General features: G+C 46.2%; 1 protein-coding gene across 1 annotated transcript in view; it reads right to left on the bottom strand.

The window, feature by feature from the left end:
- Positions 1-10,570, bottom strand: part of BMPR1A (bone morphogenetic protein receptor type 1A) — a 73,083-nt gene extending 62,513 nt beyond the window's left edge. The window contains exon 1 of the mRNA XM_040071065.2: positions 10,438-10,570. The gene's annotated coding sequence lies outside the window, so the exon portion shown is untranslated. The remainder of the gene's footprint in view (positions 1-10,437) is intronic.
- Between the last annotated feature and the right edge of the window lie 2,354 nt (positions 10,571-12,924).

The following is a 12,924-nucleotide window of genomic DNA, read 5'->3' as shown; positions in this document are numbered from 1 at the left end:
GGCAGAAAAATTTCACAGAACTACAAAACAAAGGACTCAACTGCGAAAGAGCAAGGAGGAATGTGGGGATGAGAAAGTAAAGGCTCTGACCAACCCATTTTTGCTTTGAGGAGTGAGAAAATAGTCAATACACACTAAGAAGTTACATGGCATCACCAACATACAAGCTAACTTTAAAAGAAAAAAAAAAAAAAAGGCACTCCAAACTGAGTAACACTCCCAAACAGCAGACTTACCCACAAGCACAACACACTCCAACTAAACTGGGCCTGGAAGGGGCACTCTTGTTCTCTGTGCTAACAGGAACACTTGGTCTGTCCCCACAACTGCAGCTAGACTGGCAAGAAGTGAAGCCTACTGAAAAAAATGTAAGAAGGCAAAAAGGGTAATGGGCTCTCAGCCAGTTTAGATTCCTACAGCATCAGGGCAGTGCCCGCCAGTGCTGCTGCAAAGGAAGAGGGAAGGACGCACCAGGGTGGCGTGAACAAGGAGTAGAACTGGCCCTTCGAGTGTACCCGGCTGCTTATCTGCAGCACAGAACTGCCCTCTCCATGTGGCAGTTAATTATTCATCCAGCAGACATCGCTGGAAGTCTACCTGGCTACACTGCTCCAGTCCTTAGGAAACTATATGATCAATCTTTCCACACGCAGCAAAATAAAGTATCTAAACAGAAAACGTTTAAGATAAGGCAGATACAAAAAAACATGTTACTTCACGTTTGATGGTAGTTTCGCTAAAGCAAACCTAACAAACGCGTCAACGAAGGCAGATGGGTGCCAGTGCAACATAAAGAAACCATGTGGGCGTTACAGACACTACTAAGTGCAGCAGCAGAGGAGCTGACGTGCCTGGCTGCGTGTGGGTGTGATAAAAGGCTCGGTGGCAGATGTCTACCCCAGCACTCTGCCTGTGACACCGCCTGCTATCAGACCGGTGGGGAACTAAGGGAGAACAGAGTCCTCCCCGGCTTCATCCAGAAACCCGGGGAGTTCCTGGCCTACAACCAGGCACAAGTGACTGTGCTATTGCCATCAGTGCGTGCATCTGTCAGCAAACCCGTGTGATTGCAAATCTGCACAGCACTTTCATCCCCAGCCACGTATTCTGGCAGTGACTTTTCAACTGAAATATTTGCTGTGAGGAAGGAAAGAAACACCCCATTTTACCATCCTTGTAAACCTGCCATTCCCTTACACTGTGGAGAAAACAAATAGTGCTGAAATGCTATTCATCAGTTTCTTAATTTCATTTAAGGTTTGATAGATTACCATCACCATCTCTCTCTCCACAGTTTTTCTTTCCTTAAATGAAGAGGCCCAAGTCTATTTAGTACTGCATCCTATTTGTTTGCTGGAAGAAGGAAAAATCAAACCAGAACAACAACAAAAAATTACCTTCTCATTTTAATTGGACTGTTGAAATTGTGTTACCAAAAGGAGGCACCTACATGTCCATATATAATGAACTTGTACAGCTGCATAATCCCATTTTTTAAATACTTAACTATATAGAATGCTGCCTCAAAACTGGCTTAAATTCATTTAAGCCTGTACTGATTTTAGGAAGGGAAGTGCTGGCCTTCCTCTGCTCTTACTCTTCATATAGTACCACAGTGAGCTGGAAATACTGAAAACATAGGGGGTTTTATGTGGTTAGTTTTCAGTTAAATTAGCAAGCAAATCCAACCTTTTACTTGGCCACAAGTACAAAAGTGACAGTGGAAACACAAAAAAGAGAAGAGAGGAAAAAAAAAAATTCAACACCATACGCAGATAGGTTCGATCTAAAGTAGGAGCTTCAAAACAAAGATCTCCCCAAGCGTTAATACCTCATTTAGAGCCTATTACTGGTTTTCCTCTGTTTGAATTAAATTACATTGCACTTACTGTACCTCCTCCAGTATTTTATCGTACAAGCATTCGATACTGCTCAAGCCAGTTTACAGTACCTGTATCAGCTACAAATTTCATCACCTCACCATCCACTCCCCCTTCCACACTCTTTCCAAACACAGACTAGAACAGCCCTCATCACTTGCTTCCAGTGAGGCTGTTACCACCTCTCTGCCACAGGGGTACTTGCCCAGTCCTTCTGGGGAGACCAGAACTGGTCAGGGCCTTCCAGATTTGTCTCACCAGTGCTGAGCCGAAGGGCATCATCACCTCCCCGAGTCTGGCTACAACACTCACCCTTGGACGGCCCAGGAGGCACTTCCCTGGGTACAGGGCTTTGCACTTCCCTTTGTGGAGCTTCATGAGGCTCCTCTCTGCTCACTTCTCCAGTCCATCCAGGTCCCTGCGAGGGGCTGCACAACCACCTGGCCCACCACTCTTCCCATTTCTGTACTGCCTACAAACTTCTGAGGGTGTGCTCTGTCCCATCATCCATCAGTGTTCCCCCTTGGTTGCACTGCACTCAAAATGCGGCTTGACCCCTGGGCTTGACACTGCTAAAAATTGGTCCCCAGCTGGGCTTTGTGCTGCTCATCACAACTCCTTGAGCCTGGTAGCTCATCCGATTTTCCATCTCTCTCACTCTCCATTTGTCCAGCCTGTACTTCCATCACTTTGTCGATGAGGATGTCACAAGCAACACTGCCACTACCCTACGGAATTCAAGGTAAACAATATGCACTGCTCCCCACTCATTCAGAGACAGCCTCCTGCAGGCACCTGCCACCATCACCCACGCTGACCTGCTGTGAGGCCTGACCCACACCTCTCAACTGGCTCCCCATTCACCCAAAAGGAAGAACTTCAGGAACCTCCATGGCACTCTCAAAACAAAAATCCCCACAACACCGTGCACCCCTCACCATCTCAGCCTTCCTGGAGAGCCCGTAACCAGCCCTTGCAGCACTGCAGCCATGTCAGCTGTGCCGCCCCATCTCTGATCAGAACAAGATATCACAGCACACAGACCTCCAATTTCTCCTGTTTGTGCCAGTCTTTTCCACAACATATGGAAAATTGTGACATTCAAATAAAATAATCAGCTTAGGTTAAGTATTAGAAACTTCATACTAGCTACACTTTAATAGCCTGAAACCTCATTTCACAATATGACAAAGTTACATATGCTAGAGAGAAAAACCAGCAGTGACAGTGGAGTAATAATGCATGGATGGATAGATATGGCAAGAGTTGCTTTGCAGTTATGGACGGAGCAAGGAGGTGAAGGATTCTGGCACTCCTGTCCCAGGTTTGAAGAGAGCTCTGGGCTCCTCTCCAGGGCTCAAACCCAGCCAGCCTTTCTCACCACGCCACTGCTCCTCTGCCCACACTCCCTGTCACCTGAACCCAAAGCCCCACTCCTGCTCTTTCAAATGCTCAGGAGACCCTGGCATCTGTATTTACAGCACACCCACAGCTTCTCTTCACAATCAGAGTAACCCAAAGGAGATTTATTTTACCTGTGGTTGGTCCAAGTACACACAGTAAAAAATATCTTCAAGTAAACAATTACTTCTTCCAAAAGCAGAAATAGTTTGAAATCAAGATTCAAAATCGCTGAAAACTCTGACATTTGTTACATAACCTCAAACTTTTAAATTTTGGTAAAAATTATTTGAAGCAAGAGTCCCTTTGTACAAAAATAACCAAAAAACCTTAGGGTCTTTCATTAACTAAATCACCCTTTACATCAGCAGTCAGACCAATGCTTTTTCAAAGATCAGCTCTACCATATGTAAATCTTAATATTAACAGGTAACTCTGATGGACACCAACAGTACAAAGACAAAAAAGACAAAAAGTACAAAGACAAAAAAGAACACAGAAGAAAGTGTAAAACTACAAAGTTTTATAACCTGCTTAGTAGCTCAGAGAAACCGTTTCTAACTTCAAGCGCTTCATGTGCTGTGGATATACAATGCAGTGGATTTAACGTGCCTTACAGACTCAGCTAGCTCCTGGTTCTTGGGATGGAGGAAGATGCTTCCACAGAGTGGTGTAATTCCACCACAGCTGTCTGCTAGGCTGTCTTCTGTGTTCCTCTGGAGCAATACTGCTGGCCATTGACAGGAGCAAAACACTTGAGGCATTTGTGACTTTCTTTTCCCACTAGTGCACCCTCCTTTCATATAGTTTTAGTTGGTTACTTTTCCTGTAACCAACTCCTCCTCTGAAATTAAGTCAGCAGAAATTAAAAGATATTTATAAAGGACAACCAAGCAAGAAAATCACAGAATTCCATTGCAGCAAGCAACTATATGCACTACAGATGCTTAAGGACAAAGAAGGAAATTCTTACATCAGCTCTTCCCTCCACCTCTGTTCTCCAGGCTCCTAAGACTGTTACTGACAGTACTAGAGAGATGTAAATATTATACAACAGCATTTGAAGCTTTGAGAAAAGCTTGAGTAATGCCATTTCTGCAACGGAACCTCTGGCTAAGGAATGCACAGCTGCTCAACAGATGTATAATTTCAGCATTTAGATTCCATTATTTCAAGGGGGATTTTTTTTCCTTTACTCCATGTTTTCAGATTTTCTATTTCCATCTGGTTTTTGACCTCCCTCAGCTTAGTCCACTCTTCTCTGTTTTAGTTCATTACACCAAAATAATTTTCTAAATTAGAAACATCTCTACATTTAAAAACTTGTGAATTTAAAGAGAGGTGGGGGAGTGAAACAGGGCCAGGGGCAGAACAAAAACAGACGGTTCAACAGAGGCTTGGGTTTGAATAAAAACTACCCTGTCTGGGTCAGGTTTGATTTTGCAGTTCCTGGTCTAACCCAAATTGGCGAGCTGCATTCCTTCCATGAAGTTTTAAGAGCAGGAAACTGAAGAGTATCAGCTATATGGGAATGTTTCTACACTTTGCCAGAGCCCTCTGCCATAAGCTTTTGAGTAAAACAAAACTCCAGGTTTTGATTCTTTTTAGGGTTATGATTAATTATAGTTGTAAATGTAAAAAAAAAATTAAATCACCATGTACTAAAAGAGCTTTACAAAACATATCAAGATTAGTGCAAACAAGTATGAATGGTTGTCAAATAAATTCAGTAAAGAACTTATTAATGCAAGAGTAGCAAAATATTAAAATATATATATATTGAGATACCATTGTTCAGAAAAATTTCCATTCATCTAAGTCAAGTAGAGGACTAGGGCAAACTTCAGTCCACACTGCAAGTTTTAAAGATGAATTATCCCTGGTAGACTCACTGATTCAAATGTGACAGATTGGCCATAAAACCTATCCAGTTTTCCATTAAATTTTAGGCTCAGAATAATAATTTGCCTGGGTGGGGAAGGGCACAGTCTGCAATCCTGATTAATGGCATACACATCAGAATATCCTACAGGAAACTTTTTCTAGAATATTTTCACAAATAAAAAGGTAAAATTATTGTGATCTAGTAAATACGGAAGATAAAATTATAAAAATACATCTATACATTAAAACAAAACCGCCCCATTCTTACTCAGGGGGATTTATTGTTTGCTTTGTCTCCAAGAGAGGAGACATTTAAAGCAAGTTTTAAAAAAACCCTTTAAAGTGAAACTTCCATATCTTCCATCATCAGGGACATTTCTGCTTAATACTTGGTACCACTACTGAATTTTTCATTACTGCTAAAATCCCTTCAATAACCTGAACAGAAGGTAGATTCAGTGCCCAAAACACGGCTGCGCCTCATTAGCTGAAGTTCATCCCTGTGCCCCATCCCAATCCTGTGTTGTAATTAACTCTCAGCTGTCCAGACCTGACGACTGCAAGGCCTGCTGCTCACACAACACTGAGAGGGAAACAAGAGGGTTTCTAAAATCTTCTCCAAGGCATTCTGTTAAAGATGATTTTCTCTTGCACAAAGCAGGACATGCAGCCAGGGAGAGCACATTTTACCCAGCTTTGTGGTCTCCTCGCTCACATTTCCAGTCACTGAGGTTCAGTTTTCTTCCAATAAATCCCTCTTGTTTTCATACTACTCCTCAAGTTCTTTCATTCCCAAATATAAAGGACAAGTAGATGATACAGTTCTCATATTTTCAGTATCCATTATTCCTGCTGAACAATTCCTCCCAGCCCTTCTGTTTATGCTTCCTTTTCAAGCCCCCTATACCCCTGCAAAAACACACGGAACAGTTCCTCTGTCTGACCACTGCGCTGTGAATTTCCAGCTGAACACAGGATAGGAAAAAGAATGATTAACTTAGAAAATTTTATCTGAGCTTATTCACCACTTCCATATCCCTGACGTTCTGACTCTGAGCACACCATGTGCTCATTTGCACAAATCTCATGAGCAGAGTATTGATTCTCTGCATAAGTGAAATCTCTGATGACTTCAGCCCTCTAAAGTCATTTGAGCTCTGTCCACTGATTTCCAGTCAAATTTGGGATCAGGCTCTCACAGAGGAAGTATAAAGGCCTACAAATGGTTCTACGTGGGATTTTTTTTTTTTTTTTAAGAAAAGCAAATTTAAATCATTTCAACAGCTGCAGCAGTGAAAAGGAAATCACTTCCACAAACCAGATCTGTTTCCTAGTCTGTATCTTATGAGACTTTGATATTTCTCTAACTTATCCCTGCTACATCTGCTTGTATTTATCAACCAAAGCATGGCAAGACTGACAGTTTTCTCCTTAAGATGATGAACTGAGGGAATATAGATACAAAGAATTGCTAGTTGCTTCCAAATTTTAAACTAATAAAGTTGACTAAAAGCACACTGCAAAAATTTACGTGATACCAAATTTTTGTAAAAAGCATTGCTGCTGTTATAATATATGATGCAAGTTAAGCTACAATACTGCAGAGCTGCGTTAATAATACTGATTTTTTCCCCCTTTTAATGCAAAGCAACTCATGACATTCAAATTACATTCAAATGCACGACATTTTCCTCTGTATTTTGGGGGGTCCTGTTTTGAGGAGAAAATGAGCATGAGAGCATTTAGCTGCATGTTGCAGGTACACATCTTTAACAACTGTTATTATACAGATTTTTATCTAATCGAAATCTTTTCAAACATTCAAATTTCACACCTTCATGATACTCAGGGCACTTCCCCCTCCTCCGTGAAGAGTCACCTCACCGGTGACAGGGCGGGGATGGCAGCGACAGCTCCATCAGGGCAATCACTTTCACTGTAACTGCAGGTGTCACTGCAGAAACTCCGAGCTGGTGACACACCTGACCTTCAATAAGGCTTTGCTGTGGCTTTTCCTTTCCTCCTGCTTCTACAACCTATGAATATTATCACAAGCATGAAGCAGAGTTTATTTTCCTGCCCTAACGCTTGTTTTGAATTTTGCTAATCAGACCGTCATTAGACAGTACTAAACCTAAACATAACGCACAGAATGCAATGGGATGGCAGCTACAAGACACCCTCTAGAAAAACAGCAAGAAAAACCTCTCTGGATTATAAATCTGAAACACAATGACTGTATTTCTCACAGTGTTTGTGTACGGCTGAAACAATGGGGTCATAACCGGAAACCCATACACAGGTTTTGCACTACCACAAGATGAATTAAGTTCTTGGTCTTCTCAATATATCAAATATACGTCAACCTGAAATGCTTCAGTGTCCAACCTGCTACAGTGAATTTCAAAATATGTATTGCAGACTAGTGGCATAATTGTTGTTTTACTTTGGAGGCAGATGGACATGAAATACACCTCATATGCTCTGTAAATATACCCAGCACAGTCCCGGGAAGGCAGTTCTCAGCAAAGTCCATCCTGGCAAGTTGGCAGCTTGTCCCGATTTCCTGGTCAGTGGTGGGGCCAGCTATGTCTTTTATCAAGCTAAACCTCTTGGGATTTACACACCCCAAATACAGTGTACTACGCAGATGCTGCTGGAATAAATCCCTCACAAAATCGCTATTCTGTATATCTTCTCAAATAAGAGCACAGAGATTGCTAAAATTATGTATTCTATACAAAAGAAGAAAAATGAGGTGACTGTTTCAACCTTTTACAGAGCTCCAAGTATCCCCCAGTGCAGTCTCCATGTTATTCTTAAAGGACACAATGTAGCAGGTCACGTTTTACATTCATTGCCAGTTTTAAGCATTTTAAAAAGTAACAACTTGCTGCCGGAGAGTAGTGGACCCTCAACAGCTTCCACAGCAACCTTTAATGGACTGCAAGAAAACAAGGCAAAAAGAAATCACGTTTCCCCTTAAAGCAGGAACCATCATGGAAGGCACAAAAGAGACCCCTGCAACTGGGGACAATCAGCACGACTGTGGAGGGACAGCTGCAGAGGGTTCTGCAGATCTTGTCCAAGAAAAGAAAACGTGGAACCACTAAAGCAGCAGTGAAAGGGAAAACTTCTTTTCAGGCACACTCCATGCCTGCCTCCAAGTCCTGCATTTTGGGAATATTAGCAAAGGAAACAAGGCTTCAAGTACTCCATCTGTACCCACATATGACTCTGATGAGATAAACTTTTAAATTAAGAGTTCCTTCTGTCATTTATTTACAGATGACAGTAAGATAAGTGAAGAAATCCCAGGCACTGAAAATATATCCTTTTGACTAAGGAACCAATAAATACCTGATGATTTACCAGGTATCCAGATAGGACAAATTTTCAACTGATGCTTGAAATAAGCAAGAACAAACAAACATTTATAACAGTTTCTCTGCCACATACTGATTGGTCTCTTTCGTCCATCTGCATTTTCCAGCAACTCCCCGAAGCAGCTACTGCAGCTCTGTATGTCAGACCTGGTATCCAGAGAAAGCTCACATATCATTTACACACTCCATCATCCATATTCAGTATTTTTAATCTGCCTAACAATTTTCACCGTGAGGATCTTGCAGAGCAGCCTAACCTGGATTTGGGGTCCCACACACTGGCTTTAAGAAAGTCCCTGCTCTGGCTACATACTGTTTTAGTAAACATGTCTTTAATCATTGAATTCCAAGTAAGATGCTATTTCAGGCTTGCAGTTTACCGAGAGCTTTCTGCTCCAACTTGAACAAAGGCTCAAACAGATAACATTCAGAGGTCCCTTTCAAAACTAAATTACCTCACACTTAAGGGAAGAAAATAATTCAGATCCAGCCATGTTGCTGGAAGAGATCAGGCAGCACGACATGCTAAGGACCGGCAGCTGAGTCTTGCAGGTGCATGAGAAGACCCTTCATAAAAGTTCAAACCAGATCTCAAAGCCTACGAGGTTATAGAAATACATATAAAATACACAGCCCCATGGATGTGCCTCAGAGAAAATGCTGTGCATAACCCAAGAAAAAGCTACGGAAGAACCAAAGTACAAGACCAAACGACAAATACATTGTCAGCAAGAGTTTTATCCAGGCTGCTACAAATGCCACAACATGGAGTCTTCATAGCTGTAGACTGGATAAATTATCTGACTATAAATTGCTTTTACGTTAACTTTTTATTCCAGGGCTAGGTTCTACTACAAATCAAACAAGCCTTTCAGTTCGGGAGAGTCTTCCTTATCTACAAAAGCAGCTTCTCTATCCCTGCAGGTAACAGGCCTGAACAATCCCTAGCGTGCTAACTTGATAAAAGAAGTCAAAGATAATTACCTCTAAGCAGAGAACGAAATATGTAAATTCGGAGGGCAACCAATTTACACTGGGGAAAAAGCGTCGCACAACTTGACACAAAGTAACAGGCAACTGCTGAAAGGAAATACCACAGCTTACTACCATCCCTGCTGCTGAATTCACTCTTAATTTTACCAAAACAACATCGGAGCGCCGTTGATTGAAAGGTGGTAAAAAGCCATTTGTGCTTTTGACCCCCGTTCAATAGATTTTGTAATCAGCTATAAAAACCGCGTACATAATCGGTCCTCAACAGCACCGTCTTTCACTGCTAAGGTACGGGCGATTATTCGGGGTTATTATTTCTTCAGACCATTTTTTGCTTGACGTCGCCGAACGGCCAAAACCGATTCGGAAAGCCGGCGTCCGGCTTTGTTCAAGGCTCGCACAAAAGGAAGGCGAAGCACCTTATTCCTCGTACCCTTCCCACGACGACGGGCGCTGCCGCTCGCTCCGGCTCGGCACGGGGCCCGGGATTACAACACCGGGAAGGGAGGGCAGGAGGGAGGGAGCGCACGGCCAGCGAGCGCCGCGCCGGCCCTGCCCACGCAAGGGACCCGCGGGCCCCGCGCAGCCCCCGCGGCGCCCACCCGGCCCGGCCCGGCCCTGCGGCGGGCAGCGCCCCCAGCGCCGCGGCGGGGCAGGGCGGCGGGGCCGGGGGCGCTCCCCGGGCCCCGAGCGGCCAGGCCGGGGCGGGAGGGCCGCCGCCGGCCGCGGCGGAGTCCGCCTTCGACGGCGCCTCCCGGGGCCGGGGCAGACCCCGCCGGGCACCGCCCGGGCCGGGCCGCCCGACGGCGGGGAAGGGGGGCATCGCCGCGCTGCGCGGGGCGCCCCGGCTCCGTCCGCCCGGCCGAGGCCTCCGCGGCGCGGCCCGCACTCACCGGCGGTGGGGGCTCCTCATCCTCCGCGCGGGGACGGCAGGCGAAGGGGGAGGGGGCCCGCTCCCCGCCGCGCTCCGCGGGGCCGTTCCCGGGACCCCGACGGCTCCGCTGAGACGGGGGCGAAGGCGGGTGGTGCGTCGGGCGGGGGAGGGCGGGACGGCTCGGCGCAGGCTCCGTGTCCCGGCAGGCGCTCCCGGCGCGTCCCCGCGGGGCGGGGCGGGAACGAGCCGGATTCCGATCGCCGCGGCCGGGCGCGCGCGCGGCGGGGGCCCGCGGGGAGGCGGGAGCGCGCCCGCCGCCCCCGCCCGCCCGTCCGTCCGTCAGCACGTGCCGTGGGCGGGAGGGCTGGCGGGGCTCCCGGCGAGGAAAGCCGGCCGGGAGGATCCAGCCGGGCCTGCTTTTCCTCCCCGGTAGCCCCTCCGCGGGCGGGAGCGAGGGCCGCAGCCTCGGCCGGCGCGGCGTTGGGCGCCCGGGCCCCGGCGCTGTCCTGCCCCGCCGCCCAGCAGCGCTTTTCCCCTGAGGGAGCTTCTCTAGGAAAGGACGGGAAAGGTGTGAGGGGAAAAAAAAAAAAAAAAAAAAAAAATGTTGAGGGAAAAAGTGGCCAAGCCGGTGTCATGGGAGCAACGGTGGCCTTGAAGGGGGCTGAGACACGAGAAAAGCAGCTGCGGCTGGGTTTGGCTGCAGGGCCGGGAGGCTCCGTCCAGATGCTGGTGCCACGGCAAGCGCACGGGCTGCCAGCACCCGCGGAGGAGCTGGGCTGGAGGATTACCCCGGCACCTTTGATGGGAGCTCAGGGGGCTGCGTGTGAGCTGGGGAAGGGCAGCGAGCAGCCAGTGGCGGCAGCCGCGTAGGGAGCAGTGAGGGACTCGCATGGGCCTTCTGGCTCCGTGGAAAAAGAGTTCTGAGAAGGCTGACGTTGCAGTCCCGCAGCAGGGATAGAGTTCCATTGCAAAGGACAGCGTTGTTTGCTTTTTCCATTTCCTGTATCTAAATAAATATGCCCATTTAGTTAGATTGGGCTACATTATAACTTCTGCAAATGAGCAGCTCTGCTTGCTGATAAGGATGCTGAAGGCCATGATTTGCATTGTATTTCAAAGCTCCTTATCATTAGGACAAATTGGCAAAGTAATAATTTGTCTGTCTGTCTTCAAGTGAGGTCTCCCAGCAGCAGTGCGGCAGGCGCTGCGGTGGCAGTGTTCTGTGCCGGGGAGGCGGCACAGCTCCCACCTGGGCTGCTGTTTTTATCCTTCGCTGGACAGTGTGACAGCAGTTGTGCTGCTCATGTCCTTTCACCGGTCCTGTCGCTTGGTTACTCTGCATCAAGAACTTTGCGCACAAAGCCAGCTACAGGGGGAAATGAGGATCACATGGATCGTACAGACCTACTCAGTTTCCCTTTGCTGCACACCAAAACACTCTTTAGGCCTTCAGGACACACCGGTAATTGCCGGTGTGGAGATGCCTGCCCAGATAAACTCTTTCTAGAGAATAACCAGTTGGGAAGCAATCTGGCTTATTGGTGCCAAAGAGCCACCTGTGCATATATTGCGGGAATCATGGGTTTGCTTACTTCGTTGACCACTCCACAGTGTAGCTCCATTTTTGCATGCTAATATCAGATAGGACTTGTAAATGTTGCGTACCGCACTCCAGGCTTGTCACCTCTGAATGCAAGATGAGAGCACTGGCTTTGCATTCTGGTTCACGTGCGTTTGACCCACAGATGGTTAGATGAGTGTTTCACTTCTGTATTATCCTACGCAGCAAAACAAGAGAGGAAATAAAACTTCAAACCTATCACCTTCGTAGACTCCTTTAAAATGTAGCCAGGTAAAGGCACAGCTAATAACTGTATGTGGCCAGATGCTGTGCTGATAGGCATTTGCAAACGCAGGTCTTGTCTTACTAGACTTTTAGAAAATTTTTTCCGATCACTATCATCCAGAAAAATCTGTCAGTGTCCAAAACAAAGCCAGCCAGCGAGAAAGACAAAATCACAGCTTCCATGCCAAGCAATACAGAACTCCTATGCTTATGTTTATAATTTCAAAGGAAAATATGAGTCTGCTGTTCTTCCACTCTGTACTATCAAATTATAGCAGCAGAATAGACACTCAATATGGAAGAAGAATGCAACATGCGTGTGTGTGCTCCCAAGCAGAACTAAAGCTGTTAGTGCTAGCATCTCTTCAGTAATAACGTGTGCTAATACAGCCCAGTGCTTGTCAGATGTTAGATATTGATTCCAATCCAGGACACATGAATTTAGCAACAGCTGCTAGCCTTGAAATGTATTTAACCCTTTTTGTGAAATGGATCGACCCTTTTCATCCAGCTCCTGGTGTGTACATTTGCACGTTGCAGAAATCGCTGTCTCAGCCAGTACTTTTCAAGGCACTTGGGCATTGAGATCCCCACAAGTGACAGTCCCTGTCAGCTCAGGAACAGTGTTGCTGAGGATGAAGTTTGCATTGCTATGGCAAG

This window comes from Hirundo rustica, chromosome 8, assembly GCF_015227805.2.
Source record: "Hirundo rustica isolate bHirRus1 chromosome 8, bHirRus1.pri.v3, whole genome shotgun sequence".
In the NCBI taxonomy this organism is placed as follows: domain Eukaryota; kingdom Metazoa; phylum Chordata; class Aves; order Passeriformes; family Hirundinidae; genus Hirundo; species Hirundo rustica.
The sequence above is the reverse complement of the archived record's forward strand: the minus strand, read 5'-3'. Positions and strand labels throughout refer to the sequence as shown.